This window comes from Cupressus sempervirens, chromosome 8, assembly GCF_028749045.1.
Source record: "Cupressus sempervirens isolate cs-2001-9-10 chromosome 8, ASM2874904v1, whole genome shotgun sequence".
In the NCBI taxonomy this organism is placed as follows: domain Eukaryota; kingdom Viridiplantae; phylum Streptophyta; class Pinopsida; order Cupressales; family Cupressaceae; genus Cupressus; species Cupressus sempervirens.
This window is the reverse complement of record NC_143125.1, coordinates 712807507-712832516: the sequence shown is the minus strand read 5'-3', so window position 1 is coordinate 712832516 and position 25010 is coordinate 712807507.

Genomic DNA, 25010 nt, shown 5'->3' with positions numbered 1-25010 from the left:
ATTAATGATCTAAACTCTCTAACAAGGCTCACTCCTAACAAGGTGATTTAAATTCTCTAACTAGTTCACATTTAATAGTGCATGTTGTAACCTTTAATAGGGTTGGCTTTTCACAGGGCATCATATTAGAAGAGTGAGAATTAGTAGCATGTTACTAGTAGTTTTTCCCAAATTTGGTTTCCACATGAAACAATTGTGTCAAATGTGTTATTGAATCTATTATGTTTCACATTTACATTTTTGCAAAGTTGATTTGATAGTAACCTACAAGTTTAAGTATTGTATGATCTAATGGATGCATGAATGAAAATATGTTATGGATATGGGTTCACTAAGATATGAATTTTTTTATCTCTATATGGGTAAAAGCACAAACCTGTGTCACCCTTTTGTAAAGGAAAAGGCTAACAAAAGTATAACTCTTCACCTTCAATGACATAAAATTGGTAAATTATTAGTTTGAATTTGGAAATGAATTAAACTAATGAAATGTATAGAAGTGGATGAAGTTTAGGATTATAATTTTTAATAATTATTCGGAATAACAATTGATATATTTTCCTAATTTTTATAGATAAATTTTTAGGTCTTGAAAATTGTTAAAAATTAGGGGTCTAGTTCCCACCACAAAACTAAATGGAAATAAAATTATTCCCCTTTGATTTCAGACTATGTTATAGATAATATATATATCAAGAACAATCAAAAATAAAAATTGGCTTTAGACCTATATTTTCTCTTTTATAAGGATTGAAATCTCAACTCAACTAAAATCGATAGTTTTCATCTCCCACCACATTTTTCAAAACAAATCTATTCTAACTAGGGGAAAAATTATACATTCTACAAGAGGACTCTCTCCTTTAAAATTTCATGTCAATTTTAGATCTTTTTACTATGATCTAATATTTTTTCTTTCTCAAAATCGACATCTTTTTGAGTATTTAAATACATGGTTGCAAAATTTTGTAATTACAATACACTATATGAAATTAAAACACTATAAAATCCATATGAGAATATTCTTGATTTTGATATCTATAGAATGGTGTTTAAATATTATTAAAAAATGATCATAAAAAATAGTAATAGTTATTGAAATGCCACTTTTCTGAAATAATTTTATTTCTTTTTTAATTAGAAACAAACTAGTATAAAACATGAATTTATAGACATTTCCAATTGGAAAACTGTGAGACCATATATAACTTAGCTAGAATAAATTTTTCTATATCATATGCTTAAAAAATATACTTTTAGATAGAAATACTCAAATTTAGTCATTTTGATAAGTCAAGCTAAAAGGTGACACAACTTTGTACTTTTATCCATATATGGACCTTGGATAACTGATTCACCACCTAGCCCCCTCTTAGTTATTCTAAAGAATTCTAGCACCTATGCATTTCATGTGGTTTCAATTTCTAGTTTTCTTGATAGAATTCTTATTTTTGATCTTTGGATTAGTCATTGATATTTGAATTATTAAGTGTTATTTAATTAAAAGGGAAAAATATTAAAATAAAAAAATATTTCATTTGTTGGAATTATTGAAATATTTGGAAAAATTAAAAGATTTGTTTTAAAGTCCTAATTGAGATAATTAAATATAAAGCATAAAATATAAAATAATAAATATTATTTTAGTGGGAGCATTTAATTAATATTTATTAAAATTAGAATTGCATTTTAAAATAAAAAAACATTTTTAATTACTTTATTGATTAAAATAATAGATTATATTTTTTAACATGTTTGCATTAAATTATAAAGTGGAAAATAAAATAAATAAATCTTACATCTTTTAGAGAAAAAAATCTAAAAGAGAGTTAGAGCTCCTTATTAAACATTTTTTGGGTCATTATTTCACACACAAGTTTTGGGGAGAAAATTTTACATTTAGAGAAAATGAATTAGTGGAAGCCTCGAAGGTTTTTGACTCACAAGAATTTGACCAAATTGTCTATGTTATTAGAATTAGATAAAGGTCAGGTTTGAAACACATGATAGTAAATTACTTGAAAGAGTTTGTATTCTTTGTGCCTTCTTGAGTGTTTGTGAATTGGTTGTTTGGTTTATGGTATCAAATTCAATCTATTCATATGATAGAAATTTTTGTATCTAGATTGGAGGAATTGGAAAGCTTATTCATTAGTAAACCTTGAATGAAATTTATGGAGAAGGAAATTGTAGAGGAAATGAATTAAATTGATTAGTGTTTAATTAAAAATTACATGAATCTAATGTATGAATTGATTGTATTTCTTTTATTTAAACTAAATACATACATTCACAATTATGAAACAAATAAATGAAAAAATATATATAGTCAAAAAAGGAAAGGGTTTTGAGAAAATACAAATCCAATCATCTATTTTATTTAAAAGAAAGATGCATGATCAAGAAACCAAAATGTACTTTTTATATACTTTGGAGTTAATATAGGGAAAATGAATGCAAGGACTTTTATTTTTTCAAAGTGCATGCCCTCCTTATTTAAATAGATGGACATAAAAAAAGAAATAGATTATATATCATATTATTATTTTAAAAGAATAAACTACTAAATGATTATATATTAAATCTGTAAATTTATTCTATATATAAAAGTTTACTCTCATTTCTTTTGAAGAAAGGAAAATATTTATTAAGTTTGATAAGATTTTCATCATGTCTTATTGATTCTTTTTTTTTTCTTGGATGAATAGTCCGTTTCTATTAAAAAATAATATGCTTAGATACAATTCACAAAAAGGGGTCAGGGGATACAAGATTACCCCATGAAAGTTGACATAGTTGTAGCAAAAATTAACAACTATTCTTCAAAAAAAGAACTTATTAGAAACAACCCTCTGGCTGCTAAAGTAGTTCTAGCTTAGGGGGTGGTTCATCTTGATCATGAATCCCTAATCATCCTTGGGATTAGTAGGTAGGCTCGGAAGAATCCACCCATCAATAGCATTGTCGTGGGCTTTGTCTTCATCATTGGTGTAGATGAAATAGCCAACTCTAGGTGAAAGGGCCATTTACTAGAAACAAAACACAGAGCACCAAGAGGGCAAGCCACCAGGCCTAGGGACTAGCCTATGCCACCACAAGGTGGAGAAGCCAAGTGGTAATGCCAACCACCATTGGCACCATTAGGAGAGCAGTGGTAGGAAGGCTAAGATCATTGTGCATGTGAGTGGCAACCAAAAGAGTTGCACCCTAGGTGGAGTTGTATTAGCTGAGACATTAGGAGGCACTCTAGCAACCATATGGGAAGCATTACCCCAATGATTGAGTAGCTCTTGGAGGTGGGCCACCTACAAAGCCACCATGTTCACTTGTACTTGAATCTGCATCATTAAATTATTACAAATACATACTTTAGTGTACAAAGAAAAATTTATGTCTAGAAAAATGTGAGCGAAAATAAAAACATTCCTATATTTTTATAAAGTAAATAGAATCTCCATCTTGAAGGTATGCCAAATTTGGGAAAACTTTTTATGAAACTTGGGGGACTCACCAAAAATAACCATATGCAAAGAAAATTTTTATGGCCAAAAGGGCTTAAAGAAATTATGAATCCAGTGCCAATAGTTTTGAGCACATCTATAGAACCAAAAAATATGCATAAAAGTCTTTGACTGCCTATAGAAAGGACCTCAGGGATCTAAAACCATAATGATATGTTTGAGTCGAGGCCCAAGGGGAAGACCTTGAAAAACCAAGCACCAATCAAAGTGAGAAATCTTGTTCTTCATAATGGAACTCCAAATAGTGTTGAAACACTTTCTCCACTAAGAAAGGGAAGACTACAAATGCTAGCACTAGTTGAGCATATCCACCATCGATAAATGTGTATAAAGCAATCAATATCCCAACCTTGGCTTGTAATTAGTGAAGGGAGTGGTAGGATACCATTTCCAGTTAGTCCATGAAGGTTGAATATATTGACTAACCACCTTGTTAATTAAGTGATCTGGAATTGTAGAAAGAAATAGATAAAAAGTTTGTTGATCTAAATGGGCAAGATGAAACTTGACTTGCATATCTTCCTAGGATCTAAGACTCATAGAGACCCTGGAAAGGAGGTCCTTAGGTTTTTTTATGCCATGTTTAAAAAAATGTAGAGCACAAGCACCTTGAGTGTTAGCCAAAGGGACACCTAGAATGGAAAATAGAGGAGACCACCAAATGTTCTATTTATTAAAAGAGAGCCCATCACATAACCCATTACCAAAATAATGAATTGAAGGCTTGACAACTTCCCAATCTTTCCAGATGCTCTTGATAATAAAAGGCCCCTATATGTACAAAGGTTCCAACATGATAAGAAGGGTTTGAAAGCCAATCCCCTTCCATGTAGGCCTATTAACGAGAAACCCAAAAGAAACACAATGTGAAACTAAAAATTTCCAATATTCATCCCCAGTAATGGAATGTATAATCCATTTGGCACAAATAGAAATCCCTTGCTTCTGTGTGGAAGGAAAGCTAAGGCCTCTAGACTCTTTGGGGAGACAACAAAAATCCCAAGCCACTTGGTGGAAGCCATGATGGTTAGAACTAAAAGCCCAAAGAAAGTCATGTAGAAATTGCTCTAATTTCATATAAGAGGCTTACAAAGGAGCCCAACAACAAGAATAATACACATGCATAGCCACCATAACCTTTGAGAAAATCGAAAATTTCCTCAAATGAGAAAGGGGTTTAGTAAGCCAATAGTCAATATTCTTTTCAATCTTGATAAGTACAACATTCCAAAAATAAACTGGCAACACTTGAAAGGACAATGGGATGTCTAGAAATTCAAAGATCTCCCCATGAGTGACCCATTTCCATTCAAATAGGTTAAGCCATGGTAGAGCTAAAAGAAAAGATTTCTAATAACAAAGCATTTTGTGTCATTGAATATAGAGCCAAAGGCTTGACAAAAGGTATCTAGGCACTATAAAGAATTAGTGATGTTTTCCTCATCCTCCAAAAGAGTGAGAAAGGAAGCGTCAACAAAGTTTCCATTAACCAATTGGGAGGAGGATTCTGGCAAGGAAATGCCATGAACTAAACTAGAAGGAATGGACGGGGCTAGCAAGTAACCAAAACCTTCAACAGCAAGAACATATAAAGCCAGAGCCAGAGGGAAAGCTCGCTAGATGGAGTGAAAGAGCCCAAAGGCTTTAGATTAAGAGCTATTTATAGTAATACAAGCATTAGCATCTCCAACAAGCATCTGCACAGACTAAATAAAATTATGGCTAAAACCAAGAGCTTCAAGCATAGCCAAAATGAAAGACCATTCGATCCAATCATACACTTTAGTAAAGTCAATTTTTAAAAACACAGATGGTTGATTGGATTTGCAAGCTCACTCCATGCCTTCCCAAAAAAAAATGGTTTTATCAAGAATATACTTGGATTTAATAAAGCTAGTTTGCTCTAGCTACACAATTAAAGGTAGGAGATAGAGGATTTTAAGAGAAATTTCCTTAGCAATAATCTTATAAGACACAATAAGAAAAGTAACGGGTCACCAATTATAGGTATCCTTAGGATCTCTAGGTTTAGGTATGAATTTGATGTTTCCTTTGTCAATAATAGCTCCTAGACTCTTAGAATGATAGGCTTCAAGATTGACTTTATGCAGGTTTTGACCAATAGACTCCTAGATATGTTTGTAAAATTCATATGGGATTTTTCATTAGCTATGGAAAAAAATTGCCTCCTTGAGGTCTCATATTGTGAGAAGCTATTCACTGAAAGCATGTTGCTCGACAGTTAGGTGGTTTGGAGTAACAATAATACACTTTCTGAGGGTCTCCTCTAGAGCAACAAAATTTCATTGTGAAGAAAACACATTTTCATAGTGGTGAATAAAAGATTATAGGATGTCAAGGATACTGAAGAGAGAAAAATTGCCTTGTTTGATCATTTTAATCCCAAAATTGGTATGATGGGCTCTAAGAGTGTGGATGAATTATTTGGAAGCCTTATTGCCAAGGTTTCACCCTTGGCGATAAAGGCTATTATCTCAAGTAAAGGGCTCATTTTCCCTATAATCAAGTTTCCTATATATATTATTCAACATGTCTGGTGAGTGGTTGTTTCTATTTCTAGTCCTTTTCTTTAAGGTCTATTCTAGAAACTCTTTCCCTTCTTGAAGAGATTTCCTACCCCATAGACACTTAATAGAGAAATAGTTATAACTTAATTTTCATTAAAAATAACAAGAATAATAATTCATATAACTTTACAAAGATTCATCACCTTTTCCAAGGAAATTATTTATATGTCAAGTTTTTTGAGTTTTCTGTCTAGAAGAGTACAACAAAACTTCTTTTCTTCTTCTACTCTACAAAATTGAAAATTCAAGGTAACTTCACAATATCAATTACATGTAACTCTTCCTAGTAGAGACTGCAATTTGTTGGTTCCAAAGATTGTTAGTTGGAAAACCTATGAACCTTGATTTCTCAATGCTAGGAAATCCAAAACAATTTTGCCCATGACTAAGGTTTGAACTAAAAGGTACAACCCTCTTCACATAAATATCTCCTTACCTAGGTGGCTATACCTAATGGAATTTTTTCTTATGACTTGTATAGATTTTATTGCTTGGCTCTCTTAGCATAGCGAGTGCTTTCCAAGGAGAAATTGGTGATGTATAGCTATATGCCTTATTGAATAAATGTTTTGATGGTTCATAGATAAATATGGTTATAAGAATTACAAAGAATTTAAGTATGATAAATAATTCCACAATATTCAAGTTATAATGTTCTTTACATAAATTAATTTTAAATATTTTTTTAGTTTAATTAGATAGACTATAGTCAATTGAATATGATTTTAAGTTTACCAAATAAATCTTTAAAGATGGTGTATGAAAAATATCAATCACCAGACAACAAACTTGAATATAAACCCGAGTTTAATTATTTTTAACTTCAATCTTGGAAGACTAATTAATAAAGACACAAAGTTTATAAATTTTAACTTATCAAAGGAATGTATTGGGGTATGTGCAGGATCATGGCATGCCAAAAAGTAGCAATCTCGACAATATGTATTTCTAAAATACCTCAAAACATTTCAAAATCTATTGCAACATTTTTTCCACCCATCTTGATACTAAACAAAAAAAATTAATATCTTTATAAGGCCTATTGTATCTTTCATTACCAACCTTATATGGTCAACTTTAAAAACATCTCAAAAATGTGTTTCTAATATGTTCTTGTGTGTTCTTTACTTCAAACATGTAGCTGATGACTTTTTCTACCAAAATTTTATGAAATTAAAAGAGTTTCTTAACAAATCTTTACACCCTTTGATTTTTTTAACTTAAACTAATTACAACTATTTATTAGTAATTATGATGTTAATCCAAAAGAAAAGACATTGCAATCCTTATGGGGAGAAGGCCATGAAACATTTCAAGAATTTCTTCCATGTATGCTAGTTCGCATAACTGCTCTTATCTTTCTACTGACATCTATGCAATTGTAACCTTGTCCTCTTCTAGCTCAAGTTCATGGTAGTCACTTTCATAAGTGGCATATCTTTTCTTGATGCCCCACACATCTTGATACATGTTGCTAATGATATCAAGTTGGTCTTCTTCTTTAGTTCTAAGATTAGGTCCTGTTGTTGGTTCTGGCTCCTAGCTTGCTGGGTGTTCCTTAATTAGCAACCCCATTGTTCATTTTTTAATCTAAGACTTTACAACTTTAATAAATTTAACATAGAAAATGTATTTAAATTTTTCTTGTAAATCCAACATGCAATTAAGTCCTTAAATAAAAAAGTGCTATTTAATAATCCACTAACTCAAAAATTCCATTGATGACAATACACACACGTTTGGTTGCACATGTACATTGTTTAAGTCATTTATAATTAAAATTTTATAAAATTTTCTTTTCACATCTCAACATGTTCTAACACTGATCATTTTTTGTTTTTGCATGCTTATCTAGCTCCTTCTTCCAAAACTATGATGATCATTAATGCACTGAAAAAACCTTTTTCATCATTTCAAGGCATAGTTCAAACTAGGCCTACAATTTTATAAAAAAATTCTATTGTGCATTGTACACATTACATGCTCCTAAAAATCTCAAAAATTGATACAGCAAATTGTTTCTTCTGCTTATTGTTCTAAATCATGATTTTAGAAGGTCTATTAACATGTTAGTCCAAAATAGTGATTGATTAACATTTTGGATCACGTTAAACCTTCCTCTTGTGATTTGTCAATCCTTTACCATTTCTCATCACCTTATAAATAATGCCTATGAAATCCCAATTTTAGTTGTCTCACAAACCATTCACACACACTCTTCTAAAATAGAAAAAATAAAAGAATCTTTTAATGTCAATTTTTATGAAAATTAAGGGTTCCACCACAACCTTCTTGTTAGGATTTTTATTTTATAAAATATATTTTCATTATTGTATGTTCATATTATTGTTTAGTTAATTGAACAATAATAGAGATATTTTTTAAAATAATCAAAAAATTAATTTTAGTGAGTAATTAATGAATATGAAATATAATTCAAATTGATGAACTAGTAAAGATGAACAATTAAGAAAATGAATAATTTGACAAAATATAGAAAATATATACAAATTATCTATATATAATTGAGATTGTTTAAAAATTGCTAGTGTTTGTCTTTATTTTCAAAGATTTCTTGACACTGTTTTCCAAAGTGGCATATAGAAATGGATAAAAAATAGACTTATGATATTTTTTTTAGAAAAAGAGGGGTAAAAATTTATTAAGACAGAAAGGATTACAACAAGGAGCTCTATCCTAAGCAACAAGTTCATCAAATTCTTACACCATCTCAAAGGGAAGTTTCCCCTTATCAATGATATTCTAGCCTAGAGAATGACTAGAAGCCCATTTAACTAAATAATCAGTAGCTTTGTTCCATTCATGAGGAATATAAGTAAACCTAATGAACTCAAGAGTGGTATAGAAAAGAATAATTTGATTAACAACAATCACTAGCTACCAACTAATATCCTCAAGCTCCTATGAGGAAATAAAGTTCACCACCACTTGGGAGTCATATTCATAGATAATCTTGCACCATCCTCGCAAACATCATTGTTCCATAGCATATAAAATGGCATGAGCCTCTATCAGAATGTTAGTGTAATCACCTTTATGCATTGAGAAATAGAATTTAAATTTACTATAATTGTAATGAGCTACTCCCTCAATACCACTAGGCCTAAATTCCCTTGGGAAGAAACATCAATACTAATTTTTAAAACTCCATGGGAATGAGGAGTCCAATGCCCATCCTAATTCACTTGACCTTTCCTTTGTTTCTAGTGATGCCTAGTCACTCTTTGATACATTTGAGTTGTAACCCCATCCTGAATATGGAAATTGAGATGATTACATATAGTAAGGTCAATCAAATCCATACCCCCATCTAGCACACATTTCACTTTAATAGTTTCTTGAAGAGAATGTGAGATCTTCTACCAAAGATGCATAAAACCAAGCCAAACATCTTGGAAGATTCAACGATTCTTCTCTAACAAGATATGTTAGAGAGTGAATGATGGGATAGGAATCCAAGTAGCATAGAAAGGAGAAGACTTGGAGTGAGCACCACCCAAGTAGGCCTAGAACTTAAGCAAAGAGGAAGCATGCCTACAAGAACAACCCCGAGCACTCCACCAAAGGTGCCATAGCTGAGTAGTAAAGGAGAAATGGAAGAATAGATGGGAGATAGAATCCTCCCCATTACCACACAAAACGCAATAAGAGGGGCATTGAAATCCATGTTTAAAAATATTATCCCAGATAAGATAGTGGTTGTGAGCCACTAGCCACATGAAAAAATTGCACTTGGACCAAGAAACTTTATTCAAAACTTGCTTCCACCAAGGGACCTCAACATCCCCAAATAATTATCTAGCTATCTCCTAATACCCAATAGAGACATGATATTTAGCAAACAAGAGACCTCCCCGACCCAAAATATCTGGACCTAGCAAAGTGGAACACCCCCTAGAGGCTAGAATATGTGCCTCTAGGAGGCTAATTAGAATAGTGCTTCCATTTGTATGTTGGATACAATTGTTTAATTGTGTGTTGTCTTTGATGTTACACAAATGTCATATCAATTGGAAGACAGTGCTTACAGAGCTCAGTTGGTCATCAAGGCAATTTTTTGTGTCTACCGAGTTGTAGAAGTTGTGAAAACGAACTTCACAGATTGCCAAGATCACCTACATGCAAATAACCTATTGAAGAGAAACCAAAAAAGAAGGAAAAAGAAGAGCTTGGAGAAATTCAACAAGATGAGAGAAAAACTATATTCCAACATTGATTGAATGAATGCTAAAAAAAAGAATTACAAGAGTTCAACCTTAAAGGTGAACGAAAGCCCTAAAGCCTAAAAAAACTAGATTGCACAATATAATTAATATAAAATATTAATTATATGCACCTAAGAGATAGCTCAAGAAAACTAAAGTAATAGGAAACTTATTTAATTAAATCAAAGTTATTTAATTAATAAGTATAAACAATTAATTACTCTAACACGAGCATCCCTAGAAATTACTCTGCATAGATTGTGTCTACCGAGCTCACTTCTAGGCATCAAAGGAAAGTATGGTAGAAAGTAGTGTTAATTGAGCTCTCATGGTTAACGAAGGAAAGTTGGTCAGAGTTAGTGTTTACTAAGTTCACTTGGTTTCCAAAGGATTTTTGCAGGTTCACAATGTTAGCCAAGCTTCTGTTGGTAAACATAGAGAATCATTTTAGGATCAGTGTTTACTAAGCAAGGTCAACCAATGAAAGATTTTGTTTATTTGAGAATTGAAGTTTAATTACTTCATGTATTGATTCCAGTCAATTGTTGTAATATTTATTGGTTATTGTAAGTTGTAATTGGGTCGACTTAATAATCTAAATGGTATATATGAAAGGTCAAGTTGAGATTCTAGTGAGCATGAGTGAGTATGCAAGTGCATTGATTGTTTGAAGAAGAAAGTGTGAGTGAATTTGAAGGATGGTTAGATATCCTTGAGGAGCAGCAATGTTATATTTGATTAGGAAAGATCTAGTGTGAAGAAGATCAAAGATCAGTAATCAGCAATTCAGTTGCATGTCATTCAGGTCATTTCATTGTTACTTTCTTACCATTGTAGTAGTGATTTCAAAATCTCTCTAACAAGGTGATAGTTGTATTGAATTTTTCTAAAGAGCTCTTGCAAGGCCACTCCTAATAGAGTGATTAAATCCTCTAACAAGGTCAAACCTAATAGTGTGTTTTGTAACCTTTAACTAGGCTGGCTCCTAATAGGGCTCACTTTAGAAGAGTGAAAATTAGTAGCTAGTTACTTGGTGGTTTTTCCCATATTGTATTTCCACGTTAAATCTGGCATCTCATGTGTTTATGTTATTTCTTTTATGCTTGTCTATTAATCACTGTGAATGTTTGAGATCTATTAAGGTTAACATACACTGCATTTACCGAGTTACAACAATTTATATATGTTTACTGAGTGATGGCAGTAATTAGTTCTATTTGACATCTAAGGGATTTGTGGATTTGTTTTTATGGTAATTGATTCACCCCCCACCCCACCCCCCCTCTCAATTACTCCATCTATATTTCCAAAAATTGGTATCACAACTTTTGGTGCTTCCAGGAAAGCTTTCAAGACCTAAGCTAAAGATCAAGATGTCTTAGAAGAGAGAAATTCCAAGGCTTAACAAAGATAACTTTTCAGCATGGTAGGGTCTCATGAGACTTCATCTGGCTGATTTAGGATTGAAATGCATTGATGAAGAATATACAACTCCTTTTGGTACATTATCTTTTGGTGAAATTGCTAAGAAAAAGACTCATAACACCATGATGATAGACATTGCATTTTCTCTAAGCTATGAAGAATTTGATGATATCAAGGACTGCAAAACTACCTTTGAAATGTCAAACAAGCTAAAAGATATCTATGGTGGTAATGACAATGTGAGGAGAGCCAAAGAAAAAAGCCTTAGAGGACAATTTGATTAGATGAGAATGAGAGAGGATAAAAACATTGCCAAATATGTTGAAAGGATCAAAGCAAGTGTTAGTGCAATCAAAGCTTCTGGAGGAGAGATCAAGGAAGAAACTATTGTAAATAAAGTACATAGAATGTTGCTTCCCATTTATGAAATTAGAGTATTTTCAATTCAAGAAAAAAGGTGTGAGACAAATCATAAGATAACTTTGGATACCTTGGTAGGAAGGTTGACAACCTTTGAGCTAGATAACTATGATAATTATGTTCTAGCTTCTACGAATATTGAATCTACATTTGAGGCCAAGCTTTTACTTAAAGAAAAAGGAAAGAAAATAAAGGAAACTCTATTAGAAAGTGAAGAAGAATAAGAGGAAAGTTTTATCAAGAATCCTAAAGTTGTTGAAGCACTACTTGTAAGGAAATATTATAGACGCAGAGGAAAATAGAAAGGTAAAGTTTCCCTAATCTATTTTGCATGTGAATAAATTGGTCATATTGTAGCCAAGTGTCCAAAAAAACAAAGCAGCAATGAGAAGAAATATCACAAGTGCAATAGCAAGCAGGTTTTCAAATCATTCAAGGACAAAGGTAGGAAAACATGTTTTATGGCTAAGGATTTTGATAATAGTGAACATGAAATAGTTTACATTGTTGTGAAAGATGAATCTGATGCTGATGAAGAAGATAAGATGGCACTTCTCTCTCATGTGAACAAAAATGATACATGGATCATAGAAAATGGATGTTCACATCATATAATTGGTGAAAAAACAAAGTTTGAACATTTTGAAGACTATGATGGTGGCAGTGTAAGCTTTTGAAACATTGAACCTTGTTTCATAAAAGGAAGAGGTCAAATCTCATTAACCAAAGAACTTGTATGTTATAATTCCTATTAGGTTGAAGGACTAAAACATAATCTGTTGAGTGTAGCACAACTAATCAATACTGGATTCAAGGTGGAATTCATGCATGGCAAGGCAAGACTATAAGATGATAAAGAAAAACTGATTGGATCAGGAAAACAAACAAAAGGTAACTTATTTTATCTTAATCTAGGTGAGTGCTCATGTTTTATTGCTCAAGTTGAAGAAAATTGGTTATGGCACAAAAGGTTGTGTCATGTAAATTTTGATAATGTGGTGAAAATAAGAAAATTCAAGAAATTAAGAGGCATTCCTAGTTTGAAGAAACCTGATGTTGATGTTGGAAATATTCAAGATATGATTGGTTACTAAGAGGGGAGGGGTGAATCAGTAACCACAAAACTTTAAACAATTCTTCATTTTTAATTGTTCACTATTCATTCATCTAATCTACCACATATAAGAGAAATCAAACCTTCATAACACATGTACACAGTGATTTGGTGACCTAGAAACCTTCCAAATAGAAAGTAAAAATAGGGTGGGGATGATACCCACAAAACTTTGTTACTGTAGCATGAACTTGGCCTGTTAAGGCTCACATTGACCACTTCTGGTGATCTGCCCTGTTAAGAGCACAAAAGATTGCTAGGTCCACCTTGTTAGAGGATTTACAAACATACATTAACATATGCACTCTGTTAGGAGATTTATACAAAGACTATTAAGTCTACCCTGTTAAAGAATTTACAAAATTGATTCACCTATTAGGATAAAATAGTGGATCTACTTACAAACTTGATTTTCTGATTAGATCCTTGATGTATAAATCACCTCTTGTGACTGATAAATCTTTTATTGCTCCTTGTAGACCTTACTGAATATTTTGCTCTTCTATTGATTCACATTTATACTTCTCAAAACATTACATGTCTCTCTTGATACTCTGATCCATATCACATTTTTTTGCAAACGATATAATACATTACATATATACCATTCCAATAATTACAATTTCAAGGTTGGCTAAAACATAAGTGAACAAACTTTACTAAGTCGGCCAAACAGTAAATAACTCGGGTTCACTAAATTGACCGATGACCTTTTGATACTCGACGTCCACTGCATTACTTGGCATCGTCGTGCACTCAATAGAAGTGAAGGCTCGGTCCATACTAATCACTTGGCATAGTTTTGAACTTTGTAAGCATTGGAGACTCGGTGGATATAGTATCACTTGTTAAAAACTGAATCCTTTGTTTAACTTGCTTTCACTTAGTAAACATTATAATTTCATTACTCGATAAACACTGTGCTTCCATCACTCGGTAAACACTGTGCTTTCATCACTCAATAAACACTATGCTTCCATCACTCGATAGGCACTTTTGGTTTGCACATTCACTCGGTAACTATACTCAGCTCAGTTAACACTAGAATGCTCGGTGTGAACTACAAGGCTCGGTGTAAACTGCTTAAGTGATGAATGTACAAGGCAACCACTAAATGTTGAGTATACATTATAGACTGAGTGATGAGCTCAGTAGCTATACTGATACAGATAAGTGTTGTCACTAATGGAAAAAATAACTTAATGCCAACAATTTCCCCCTTTGGCATTAGTGACAAAAACACTTATAAGCCCAAACATATGTACATAGCTTGACTGAATGAATTTAGGTTTTTAAAAATTTATCCTTGTAGAACTGCTCCATATACAAATATACTTTTGTACACATGCAAACTTTATTGTGTGCTAACTCCCCCTATCACTTATAGTGATACCTCTCCTTATTTATTATATTGAATCTCTGAATCTCTCTCCCTTTATGACAATAATTCCAATGGAATGTATATATACAATTTATATGGCTACACCAAAATGAGATAGAAATTCTTGATGTGCTTTAAGAATGGTTGCAAAAGTACTATCCCAAGTCTGCTGTAAAATTTGATAGGTGGAGAGGGCAATTTGAACTTCTATTGATAATTGGATCAGGTGATCAGCCACTGAGAAGTTCTTATCTTGGACCAATGTTTTGCAATGAGAAAGATGTTTCTACGTTGTGTCCATGACAAGAAGGATCATGTGTTGGATTTCTATGAGTTGTGACTGGATCCTAGCTTCCTCTCTCAATAATTCTGCCTAAACATGTACCAAATATCTAATCTTGGTGTGATGGGAGGTTGTGTAGGAGGATTCCACCTTTATCTTGGAGGCACTTGATTGCATATCAATATCAATCTTATTTAACTTATCCTTTATTTATTTGGTAAAACCAAAAACATCACAAAGTTTAGCAAAAAGTGATGCTGCATTATTAAAAGAATTTTCAATATTTACCAAAAATGTTGACAATTCAACTTGTTTAATTGCTATCTTTTGAGAAATATGCTCTAGCACCTTATTATCAAATTTCTTTTCAGCTTTCTCAATAAGTTTTTCTTGTCTGGAAGAGTCCTCATTGAATTTTTGTACAACCTCTTCTAATTGAATCAAAATGTGTTGAGTAGAATCTACTTCAACACCTATAGCATCTATAATTATATTCTTGGTACTTTCAATTATTCTATATTCCTTATCCCTTTCAAACCTTAACTGCTTCTGCATAGCCTTCATCTCTATTAATTGACTAGCTTACTTCATCTCTTCAATGGTAGAATTTTCATAGTCAATCTTTGGAATTGCTATCTCTGTGTCTAAGTCAATATCTTCTATAATTTCTTTTTTGGTGATCAGAAGCCTTAATGGATGCTTTTTTTTGACTTCTATGATGATTTTTTTGACCTTAGGAATAGACACAATAGTGGAGATGGAAGGGCTAGCAGTAAAAATTGGGATAAGACTTGAGGATTGAATTCCAATAGAGTATTAACCAGATCAAAAATTGAAACACTTCCAAAAATGGTATCATACTCGATATAGTACCCATTCTATAACTAATTGGGGTGGAAGTGGATATGGATGATGCTAATGGGAACAAAATAGTAGAACTTGCTAGAATTGATGAAGACAAAATTGTGCAACTTACTGGTACACTTGTTGTTGATGAAGGAGTAGAGGAGGTTGACTTGGTGGCTAAAGAAGTGATAGACAGCTCAGTAAATGAAGTTCTTGGCACTTCTATTTCAGATACCTAGAGCTGGGAGGTGGCCCATGAAGATTGAGCAATTGATGTGGAAATTGTGCTTACAATCTCACTTGCAGAAGCTGTCTCCAAAGTGGACGTAACAATTTTTAGTGGAGAGTGAGGAAGGGATGCAATAAATTTTTCTGAAATTTTAACTAGATATTCTTCTTCCTCATGTTCTTCTTCCTCTATTTCTTCCATAAGTGCATGCAGATCTCTTGGAGCAACTGTGATGGATGGAGTGCTATCAAAATCATCACCGTCACTGCTATCATCATCCTTGATTTCAACTGGATCTACACTGGGCTTTTGTAGATGATATATGTTCTTCCACATGTTTGTTGCATCATTTACAACATACTCAATGTTTTTAATTAAGATCAAACATGTGTGAAATCTAATCATCATTTTACCTTCATGGTTTTTCATTGTTGCCTTTATTTTCGCTCCGGTGAGACTCGATAGAAGATTCTTCAAAGATTTCTCATATATGTATTTAACCATTTGGGTGGCTGACTCCCATCTTGGTTGCAATCTCTCCAATAGTTCTTTGGAGATTTGAGAGGTGAGCTAGTTCGAGGAGTATTTCTATTTACCCATCTTATTGAGTACCACTTCCTCAATCTGCATTTTCTCAGCATCAGTTCTTGTTTCAAATTTTAATGCCTTGAAATTTGTGATGCTAGCTCCTTCTTCCAATTGTTTAAGCCTTTCCTTGAATGTGGGTGGAGGCCTAACCAATACAGGTTCTTGCTTGCCTTTTCTGGTTCTTCTAGAGAATACTGCAATGGGCTTTTTCTTAGGTTTGGTAATAGTTACCTTACCTTTCTTCTTAGGATATTCCTCTTCATATTCATGTTCTTCTTTTTCTTCTTCTCCTTCTTCTTCTTCATCACCTTCTTCATCCTCACCTTTTCCCTTGGTAAGCATAAGAGGATTGATAGCAGTTTTTAATTTTTCTATCTTCCTCTTGCCTTTGCTAATGGCCCGGGGTAGCTTGATTTCAAGCTCAATTCTGGCCTTTGCCTCATCATATGTTGCAAATATTGGTTGCCTTGGGTATACTAGCTTATTCAATAGTGTTTCAATGATATCCCTGGTCTCATAAATATTTACCTCATAAGGAAGAGGTTTTACCCATGCAACTCGAGGTCTGACTGCCTCAATGTATACCTTATCACATTCAACCATAAAGCATACATCATCTCTGTAATCTTCAACCAATTTTGGTGGAATCTAAAACCTATTATTCATTCTCTCCTTGAAATCTTAAAAGTAATTGTCCATGATGCTATCAAAATTTTCACCCATTTCTAACTCATTAATCTGATAAAGAATGGAAATGTCTTTCCTCCATACAACTGTTCCTTTTGATGGAAAGAATTTCTGAACATAGAAAAATAAATAGATCATTAGAGAGCCAAACTTACAAGGATTATTCTTTGAAGTCCTTATACTATCCATATTTTTATTCAATTGTTTCAATAATAATCTTGACAAATCAAATTCAAGGTTCTTCTTTACAATTTTGAAGGCCAAATCCACAGCCTCACAAGGTACACTATTTAGTCGACTAGAGCTATAGCTTTTGTAGGCAAAGACATGAGTGCCAAATCTTAGTTCAATATCTGATACAATGTTAACCTTCAAACCTCTACCATCCCACTCGGCAAGGTTTTTCTTCTATAACTCCTCCCATCCTAGGGTTTTGGTGATTTTTGCTTTGCTGAGCATAGGGAGACCCATGATTTTATTAATAATCTTCTTTGTAATTAACACTGGCTGCTCTAACCATAGTTTCCCATTGTGCACCTGACTCAAAATATACCTAATCCATTTAGTGTGGAAATTTCTAGGCATATGTGAGATATGAGTCAAACCTTTGGTTTCAATATGCTTGTATTCGAGTTTTAGAGAGCCATCTACACTTATTTCACCTAGGGCATTGTCCATCTCTAGGTTTTGAATTTCTTGAATAGAACATTTGAAATGGGTGCAAATATCATTGTTAAGAAGTACCTCAGGTGGAATTTGTGATTGAGCTCCATTTAGGTTGTGTGATTCTGCAATGGCTAGATAAATTTTGAATTTGGGTGCTTTCCATTCTGTACGCTTTACCAATATTTTTGAACCTCTTTTTGCCTTGGCGCCACTACTACTCCTGGATGCCATTGCTGCTCGGCAAGTGTAAGAAAAATTTTGAACAATTTTTCCGCTTTAAAATTGCTTGAAATCGCTTGGAGTCGCTTGGAATTTTCTTGAAATTGCTAGAAATTTCTTAGCTCTATAATCACAGTGAAGAATGAAATTGATTTCTGCTCCTTTGATGAAAATTTGTCATAAATGCTTCATATGAAGGTAGCTGAGATGACATAGTGTTTGCCAGGCTATCATTCATTGCTCGGTAGAAGTTTGCAACTCGGTGATTGAACAAAACTTTTTAGTTATTCCCAACCTAGCTCGGTAAGGTCTTCAACTGACTTTCCTCAGTAGATGCAACTTGGTGAAAGATACACTTTCTTTGATCTTTGTGTATCTGGAATACTGATTTGGTCATTTTTTTTTCTTGCATTCAAAACTGTTCTAGATATAGCTTGATGATACAGTTCCAGATCTTTTATGAATCTAATTGAAAATGATGGAGTCACTCACTTCTTGAGTGACATTGTCATCACTTGAACTATTTTGCTTGGTAGATTTTGGAATCCATCGTTGCCTCATTTTCTTTCGAACGTTTCCAGCTTTAGCTTTCTTTTCATCTTCAATTCTTCCAATATTCATGCAGTTTTTGGCTATATGACCGAGTTCAATGCATGTATAACATCTTACTGTTGTGTCTCTTTTCCTCAAGTGATGCCTTGAGCAATCTTTTCCAATGTGTCCATATTCTCCACAATAATGATATCTGCACTAGGTATTGTAATCCCATCCAAAGATTACTTTAACAAGTTGTTTAGGTAGATTGAATAATTTGGATCTACATTGGAATTCCTTGTGACCATGCTTCTTGCACTTGTGACATTGCCTTCAAATTTTGGTTTTTCCTTGCATTCATTGGTTTTATGACCATGTTGACTATAGTTGTAGCATTTACCATTGAATTTACCTTTTCCATTGCTCCAACACTTGTTTGATGTGTGACCTATCTTACCACAGTGATTGCAAGTAGGTCTTTGATTCCTTTGGGCACATTGTTTGGAGGTTTCACCTTCTTCCTTGTAACCAAGTCTATCTTTGCCTTTTTGTCTATGAAGATTCTGTTCACTTTGCTGATTTAATTGAGTCATGTCTACTTGAGATTTCATCATTCTCTCATTGATTTTCTTTTCAATGGTCAAGTCATTTTCCAAACTTTCATTGATTTTTCTTTCAAATCTCAAGTCACTTTTTAAGCTTTCATTGATTTGTCTTTCAGTGATCAGATCATTCCTCATGTTTTCATTTTCAGATCTTAGATTCATAATTTTTTCATTTGCATTAGATAGTTGATTTACAAGATCTTCATGCTGAAGGGATTGACTATTTCTTACCTAGTCTTCATTTTCCTTGTCTCTTTGTTCCAAAACTTCACTTAGCTTGATTGATTGAATTTCTTGTTCTCTTTTAAGCTTTCTTACTTCATTCTGCAGGGAACCATTTTTTGCTAGGAGTTCCTTGAAAGCCTCATTAGCTTTATTTGAATTGCTTGATGGTAAAAGGTTTTCAATCTTTTCTTCAACATACTAATAATCATTCATTTATATTGCAAGTTCCTTCCTTCTTTTTAGGGATTGAGAAAGATGCTCCCTTTTTTCTTTGAGTTGAGTCAAGGCCATTTCCAGATCTAGCTTTTCATTTCCAATAGCTTTGTCAAGTCTGAATATCTCCATTGTCCTTGATCTTTGCTCAAGCTATCAAACTTTTTCCTAAGAACCAAAATGCTCTGATACCAATTGTTTGAAATATTCAAGATATGACTGGTTACTAAGAGGGGAGGCATGAATCAGTAACTACAAAACTTTAAACAATTCTTCATTTTTAACTATTCACCCTTCATTCATCTAATCTACTACATATAAGAGAAATCAAACCTTCATAACACATGTACATAGTGATTTGGTGACCCAGAAACCTTCCAAATAGAAAGTAAAATTAGGGTGGGGATGATACCCACAAAACTTCATTACTGTAGTATGAAGTTGGCCTGTTAAGGCTTACATTGACCACTTCTAGTGATCTGCCCTGTTAGGAGCACAAAGGAATGCTAGGTCCACCTTGTCAGAGGATTTATAAACATACACTGAAGTATGCACTCTATTAGGAGATTTATACAAAGATTGTTAAGTCTACCCTGTTAAAGGATTTACAAAACTGATTCACCTATTAGGATGAAACAGTGGATCTACTTAGAAACTTGATTTGGTGATTAGATCCTTGATTATAGATCACCTCTTGTGACTGATAAATCTTTTACTACTCCTTGTAGACCTTATTGAATATTCTTCTCTTCTGCTAATTCACATTTATACTTCTCAAAACATTACATGTCTCTCTTGATACTCTGATTCATATCACACTTTTTTGCAAATGATATAAAACTCTGATTCATATCACATTTTTTTGCAAATGATATAATACATTAAATATATACCATTCCAATAATTACAATTTCAAGGTCGGCTAAAACATAAGTGAAAAAAATATTACTAAGTCAGCCAAACAATAAATAAATCAAGTTCACTGAACTGACATGGTGACCTTTTGATACTCGACATCCATTACATTACTTGGCATCATCTTGCACTCAGTAGAAGTGAAGGCTCGATCCATACTAATCACTTGATGTAATTTTGAACTCGATAAGCATTGGAGACTCGGTGGATATAGTATCACTCTATAAAAATTGAATCCTTCATTTACCTTGCTTTCACTCAGTAAACATTATACTTTCATTACTTGGTAAACAGTGCACTTCCATCACTCGGTAAACATTGTGCTTTCATCACTCGATAAACACTATGCTTCCATCACTCGGTAGGCACTGTTGGATTGCACATTCACTTGGTAACTATACTCAGCTTGGTTAACACTAGAATGCTCGGTGTGAATTGCGAGGTTCGGTGTAAACTACTTAAGTGATGAATGTACAAGGTAACCACTGAATGCTCGGTATATATTGTAGACTAAGTGATGAGCTTGGTAGCTATATTGATACAGATAAGTGTTGCACTAATGGATAAAATAACTTAATGCCAACAATTGATCTATGCAATAATTGTTAGATTAGTAAAATGGGAAAGAATAGCTTTAAAAGTGAAAATTATCAGTTTGAAGATATCTTGGAAATTGTGCATACTAATTTGTGTGGACCTATTGGAATTGAGAGCTATAGTGGAGAAAAATTCTTTATTCCTTTTGTTGATGAAAACTCTAGAATGATGACTATTATGTATTCAAGAGAGAAGTTAGAAGCATTTGAAAAGTTCAAATGTTATTTGGCAAGAGTTGAGAAGGAAACAAGGAAAGGATTGAAATGCTTAAGGTCAAATAGATGTCATGAATTCCTCTCCAATGAATTCAATAACTTTTTCAATGAAAGAGGAATCAAAAGATAGGTATCAGCCCTTGGAACTCCCAAGAAAAATGGAGTAGCTAAAAGGAAGAAAAAATCTATCATGGATTGTTCAAGGACTCTAATGATTGAGAAGAACATTGCTATCAAATACTAGAAGGAAGCAATCAGCACTGCAGTTCATGCCTTAAATCGAGTATAGTTAAAGGACTCATTCAAAACCCCCTATGAATTATGGTATGGCTACAAATCCAATATAAGTTACTTGGAAGTATTTGGAAGTAAATGTTATATCTTGAAAGAATCTAGAAAAGGAAATTTTGATGTGAAAGGTGATGAAGGTATAGTTTTAGGATATTCTTGCAAGAGTAAGGCATATAGATGTTTGAATTTGTCTACTCATAAAATCATAGAAAGTGCACATGTGAGAATTTATGGGTTTGTAGAAAGGACTAAAGAAGAAAGAAAAAAGTAACTAGAGGATTATACGAGATTTGTTTACATTGAACTTGATACAGTGACAGATACAATCTATCAATTAGGAGACTTCTATTCCAGCATCTTCCTTAGTCACTGAGTTGTAAGAAGTTCAAACTGAGTCATAAGGACTCAAGTCACATTTTGAAGCTAGTGAGCCAATGCCTACCAAGTCTAAGAAACCAGAACCTAAATTTGATGTTCAAGAGGATGAAAATGCAATTCATTCAAAAGGCAAGGAACCTTTATTGGCCAAGTGTGTCAGAAGGCATCATGCACTAGATCAGATTATTAGAGATAAGTCAGAAGGCACTATGAAAAGAAGTAAGCTAAAAGGTACTTATCTATTTGCTAATTTTGAACCTAGAAATGTCAAAGATGTATTGGAAAATGAAAGTTGGATTGAGGCTATAAATGAAGAGATAGAGAAAATAGAAAAGAACAAAACCTTGACTCTTGTACCTAGGCCTAAAGATAAAAATGTGATTGGAACAAAATGGGTATTCAACAATAAGTTGAGCGAAGATGGTAAAGTATCAAGAAACAAAGCTAGATTGATGTGTAAAGGCTACTCTCAAGAAGAAGGAATTGATTATGGTGAGACTTTTTCTCTTGTTGCAATATTGAAAGGTTTTAGGACCTTACTTGCATATGCAGGACATAAAGGATTTAAGGTATATCAAATGGATGTTAAATCAACATTTCTCAATGGTATTCTTGATGAAGAAGTCTACATTGAACAACCTAAGAAGTCTACATTGAACAACCTAAAGATTTTGTTGATCTAGAAAAAAGGGACATGGTCTAAAAATTACACAAAGCATTGTATGGTCTGAAACAAGCTCCTAGAGTATGGTATGGGAGATTGCATAACTACTTTATTCATATTGGTTTCTAGAGAACTAATGATAACAATAGCTTGTACATCAAGGAAGGACCTGATAACACAATTATTTTGGTAGAAATATTTGTGTATGACACTTTATTTATAGAGAATGATGACCTATGCAAAGAATGTTTAGAGAAAATGAAAAAAGAATTTGAAATGTCATTTTCTGGTGAGATTAAGTTCTTTGTTGGTCTTCAAATTTAGCAGAGCAAGAATGGTACCTACATCACTCAGTCTAAGTATATCAAGGAGATACTCAAGAAGTTTGGTATGGAAGATTCAAAACTAGTTACAACACCCGTGTGTACTAGATTAAATCTTACCAAAGATGATGATTCAAAAGAGGTAGATCAGACCTTATATAGATCAATGATTAAAAAATTATAGTATGTAGTTCATACAAGGCCTGCTATTGCTATTGTAGTTGGTATAGTGGCAAGATTTTTGGCAAAACCCAGAGAAAATCACATGATGGCAATCAAAAGAATCTTGAGATACTTGAAAGTACTGAAGATTATGGCTTATGGTATAAAATTGGAGGAAATTTGGGCTTAAAAGTGTTTACTGATGTTGATTGGTAGGAAACATTGATGACAGAAAGAGTACAAGTGGTGGAGCATTCTTTCTTGGAAAAAGGTTGGTATCTTGAATAAGGAAAAAAAAAATTCACATCGCAATCTAGAACAAAAGCATAATATGTTGTAGCAGTAGTAAATTGTTCTAATATTATTTGGTTTAAATAGTTGTTAGAAGGAATGAAGGTTGAAATCAAAGAACTAGTTGTCATGTTTTGTTATAATACAAGTTTAATTAACATATCAAAGAATCCAATGATGCATTCCAAAACCAAGTACATTGCTATAATATACCACTTTGTCAGAGAATTGGTGCAGAATAAAGAAATCAAATTGGAATATGTCCATACAAAAGAAAAGATTATAGACATATTCACCAAGCCATTACCTAAGGATGCATTCTTGTATCTAAGAGGTGAGTTAGGGGTCATTCCCCTATCTGAAGCTCACTAAAATAAAGTTTTAGTGATGCATCAATAGGAACCAAGTTGAAGATCTATTAGTTGATGCAGCATAGTCAAGAAAACATTGCATATGAACCAGTACTCAAGGTACATTGACATTCATTTGGTATGTGTTGTCTTTGGCATGTGTTGTTAAAGAATGAGAGTTTACTATAATATCTTTCTGAAATTTGTTTGAGGGGGAGTTTATTGTTTGGAAAAGAAGCTATTTAATTCCTTCATAGAGGGAGATTACTACATTAGAAAAGTTTGTGGCATAAAATCTAAGAGTGTGAAAAATTTTGTCAAAGAAAGACTTGTTTTCAAATTTTATTGTCCTATGACATATTGTGTTGCCATCAATTCCAAAGATGGAGATTGCTCGATACAATTCTCTAATTTTGTTTTGTCTTTGATGTTATACAAATGTCATATCAATTAGCAGCCAGTGCTTACCAAGCTTAGTTGGTTAGCAAGGCAATTTTATGTGCCTACTGAGTATCCCTAGAAATTACTCTATGTAGATTGTGTCTACTGAGCTCACTTAGGTATTGAAGGAAAGTATGGTAGAAAGTAGTGTTAACTGAGCCCTCATGGTTAACGAAGGAAAGTTAGTCAAAGTTAGTGTTTACTGAGTTCACTCAGTTGCCAAAGGACTTTTTTAGGTTCACAGTGTTAACCAATCTTTTGTTGGTCAACACAGGAAATCAATTCAGGATCAATGTTTATTGAGTAGGGTTGGCCAATGAAGTATTTTGTTGATTTGAGAAATAAAGTATAATTATTTCAAGTATTGATTCTAGCCGACTGTGGTAATAAATATCGTTTATTGTAAGTTGTAATTGGGTTGACTTGATAATCTGAATGGTATATATGAAAGGTCAAGTTGAGATTCTAGTGAGTATAAGCAAGTATGCAAGTGTATTAATTGTTTGAAGAAGAAAGTGTGAGATAATTTGAAGGATGGTCAGATATTTGTGAGGAGCAAAAAAGTTATATTCAATTAGGAAGCATCTAGTGTGAAGTAGAACAAAGATCTGTA